This window comes from Colias croceus, chromosome 21 (genome assembly GCF_905220415.1).
Source record: "Colias croceus chromosome 21, ilColCroc2.1".
Lineage (NCBI taxonomy): Eukaryota > Metazoa > Arthropoda > Insecta > Lepidoptera > Pieridae > Colias > Colias croceus.
The window spans coordinates 4,629,600-4,633,886 of record NC_059557.1 but is presented as its reverse complement, the minus strand read 5'-3'; positions in this window follow the sequence as shown (position 1 = coordinate 4,633,886).

The window sequence follows — 4,287 nt, the reverse complement described above, 5'->3', positions numbered from 1 at the left end:
AAGTATATAAATTGCATAAAGCAATTTATGGCCTAAAGCAAGCTTCGAAGTCTTGGTATGAAAAGATAAACCATGTGTTGGTTACAAAACTTTGTTTCAGAAGACTGTCCTCAGAGCCCTGCGTGTATTTTAAATCAAATGGTGAAGAATTAGTCATCATTGGGTTGTATGTGGACGATATATTATTATTTTCAACCAGAAATTCACAAATGAAAGTTGAAATAAAGAAGAAACTCATGCAAGAATTCGAAATGAAGGATTTAGGGCCAGCCAGCCATATACTTGGTATGCGCATCACAAGAAACCAAGATAATATCTATCTTGATCAGTCTAGTTACATAAAGAATGTTTTAGACCGTTTTCATATGACTGACTGTAAGCCAGCTCAAACTCCAATGGAATCGGGATTGAAACTTGTAAAGGCTGATAAAAAGGAGGAGAATTTGGAATATAGAAATTTAATTGGTTGTTTAAATTATATTTCAGTTAGCTCCAGGCCAGACATCGCGCACGCGGTAAGCATGCTGAGCCAGTATAATGATTGTTATGATCAGCGTCATTGGAGGGCCGCGAAACGCGTGCTACGGTATTTAAAGGGTACTGTAAACTACAAACTTGTTTTTAGTAGAAGTGGTCTAGACATCAATGGGTATATTGATGCTGACTGGGCTTCGTGTGAGGTCGATCGTAGGTCGTACACTGGGTTTGTGTTTCAAATTGGGAACTGTTCTGTATCGTGGGAAAGTAGAAAACAGCGAACAGTCGCTCTTTCTAGCACAGAAGCAGAATATATGGCTCTATCAGATTCTTGTAAAGAAGCGTTATTCATAAGAACTCTGTTGTATGAATTGTTAGGTAGGCATTGTTCTGTTACGATTTTTAATGATAACCAATCAGCACAAAAATTGTGTAAGAATCCTATGTATCATGCTCGTACGAAACATATAGATGTGCGGCATCATTTTATAAGAGAAGTTGTAAAAGATAATATTGTTAATTTGAATTATTTGTGTACTTCTGAAATGACTGCCGATATTTTAACAAAACCACTTACTAAAGAAAAGCATTATAAGTTTGTAACGTGTTTAGGTTTACAATAAATTTGTTAAATTCTTAAATTGTAAAAACTAAACTTGTTTAATGTTGTACAATAATTATGTACCTACACATTTGTTTAAGGGCCAGTGTTGGTGAAAAGAGTTTGTATAAACAAATGTGTATGTCAAATACCTATGTGTCATCTTATAATTTCTCTTCTTCCGTCTTTACCCTTCGTACTACGCGCATCGTCTAATAAAGAATCTTAAGTTTATTTAACAATCTTTGCTTTTTCCTGCCCAAAACCCATCAATAACTTCTTTAAAAAGCACCTCATAAAATAAGATTTTTCTTAATATCAGAATGTGGTATTACCTACATTTGAACATCTTGCTTGGTAGGCGGAAGGGAGGTTTTAAAGGCTTTAAGAATTATGATTTTATTTTTGCTTTTTACAGGGGAATCCCACTTTGCATCAACATAATATATTTATGACTTTTTTTATTTTGATTGACGAAAATTATGGCTTATGAGATCACAGACCAGAGAATTCTAGCAAGTTTGTATAAGTTGATGAATCTATAGTCAAAATTATTGAACGTTATACTCAAATTAAAAAAGCCGAAAATTACACTTATTAATGAATTAATTGGGTACAAGAAATTGCAACATAAATACCTACCTATATTATTTTATGTCTACAATTCTAATAGTTGCAGGTAATATTTTTTGTGTATAAAGGCTCTATATAGCGTTACACAATATTACAAAATAACACAAGTATGAATTTAACATACAAATGCCTCAAATATAATATACGAATACGAAAAATAAAAATTCTTGCAAACCTTAATCCGTGACCCGTGACTGATGAAATCATGCAAATTAAATATACTTTCATTTTATAAAGCTGTTTTATCTTGCCTTGACTTTTATGAGTTGTTTAAGACTTCATATTATACGAGTACAAAATGTGTTGAGGTTATAATAATTACGTATTATGTTATTAAACCTTTGAACTTTGAGGTGTACTTAATATTAAATCTGTGACAAAAGGTAGAAAGGCTCTATAAAAGCTGGGAAAATAAGCCCGAACCTTGGCCCGAACGATATAGAGCAAGTAAATATAATTTTGTTTTTTTTTTTAAATATTACTTTTTAACAGTAGGAACCTAGACGAAAAATCTTTATTAAGTTAATCTTACACAAGTTAAGTTATATTTTATAAAGGATGAGACGATATCCTTACGACAAGTGAACGTCCATTGAACATCGTTTTTATTGCGTCATTTATTTATTTATTTAACCATTTAATGTACCACGCCATTTAACATTAGGTACCTACATCAATGAATATAAAAGCAACACTAAGCACTATCTGACACTGAAAATGTTTAAAGTTTATTTGCTTTAACGGGATCGTTAAAATACATAAAGCACTGAGTACCTAAATTTATCAATAACTTATGCCTGGTATTAATCAAAGTCGTCAAAAACCGATAAAACTTTAAAAGCACTTAGGTATATAATATAGTCTTTTTATAGTTCATTAATACGTGCAAATGTAAAGCAGTAGTTAACGATTTATTTCATCAACATGATAATATTCTGACGAAAGAAAGAAAGAAAAACCATTTATTTCACAACACAACGTGACACATTATATTACAAAGTAGACAGACGTATGTTTTAATTTTTGCGACATACCTAGAATACAAAATTTCGACTCAACGTTAATCACCGTTAATCAAATCTAAACCTGAATATATTAATAACTGTATATCTCAAAATATCTAAACCTTACATATCACGATCGTTCTACTTTCACGATGTTAATTACTGATACGAAAGCTTAAAAATCTAGACAGCTCTGGGTTAACGATACTTAGTCAGTGCTCTGAATAGCAAATACGTGAATACTACGAAAAATACTCGTAATAATGTATGCCGAGAACTAAGAAAAATGTACCGTTTTGGTTTCATTCAATGCTTAATACATATTTAAATACCTATTGAGACGAATGAAAGCAGATGTGTAACAAATCATTAATTGTTTGAAATTAGTTGCAGTTGTCCTACTGTTTAAAACTCAAATAGTTTCCAACACATTCTTAGCAAAACTACATCTAACCGTCTGTTATGGTAACTTAAACATTGTTAATATGGGATGGGAATATGGGATATAAAAAGTTGCCGGACATAGAATGTAAAACAGGACCCTAAGCGAAGACGAGGGAAATTTTTAATATACGCAGATACGTTTATTATGTACCTACTTCAATGTAACGTTTACGAGTAGGTACAACACTGAGCACACCCAAAACAACTCATCATTATGTTGACATGTAATTTATGTAATTGAATACAATTTCGTGGTTGTAAGTATTATTTACAAGCTGTGCTCCGCGGTTTCACTCGCAGACACCACGGTAAGTTGATTATTGAAAATAAAAAGTAGCCTATTGACTCTGGGCTTTCAACTAAATATTTCTTTTGAAAATTATCAATCCAAATATGAGGTTGTAAAGATTAACTAAAGAGACTTTCGCATTTATTATATTAAGTATGATGATAATTTCGAGGTAAGGTTCTCGAAAGTTTGGGCCTCGTTTTACCTTTTTAATACGGAACCCTAATTAACAGAGAAAGTGTACTTTGATATCGTATAGCTCGCGGCACTCCTTTCGATTTTATAGTAAATACGAAATTGATAATGGTGTGCGTATCGCCTTACTTGATATACTTTTAGTGATTGCGTTTCCATTGTTGAACGATAAGATTTTGTGAGCTTTTATCGAAGGTATGAAGTGAATTAGTACGATAAATTAGTAAAGCTTTATTCAGCAATAATTATTCTATTTATAACTATTTCAGCACTTCATTACTAATATTAAAATAAAGGATCATTAAATTGAAAAATCAAAGTGTAAAAAAGTACTAGTTAAGCTTACTGTTATTAGTGTGTTTTCAACGAAATTTACTATGTCTAAATTGATTGAATAGTAACTAGTAGTAGGTACTTATACATATACCTAACATAAAACTTTATGTTAATTTTCTATTAATGGCTTTCTAAACATGCTTGTAGGCCTACAGTACATCCATTTGAAAAATAAAATTTGTTACTTAATAACGACTATTTAACGATAACTCGTATAAAGATTTTCAATCTCGTAACGTGCGTCAATGGAAACATAACAAGAGAGCGAATAGAACACTGTATATAGGCGGCGCTCAGTCTGTCCGTAA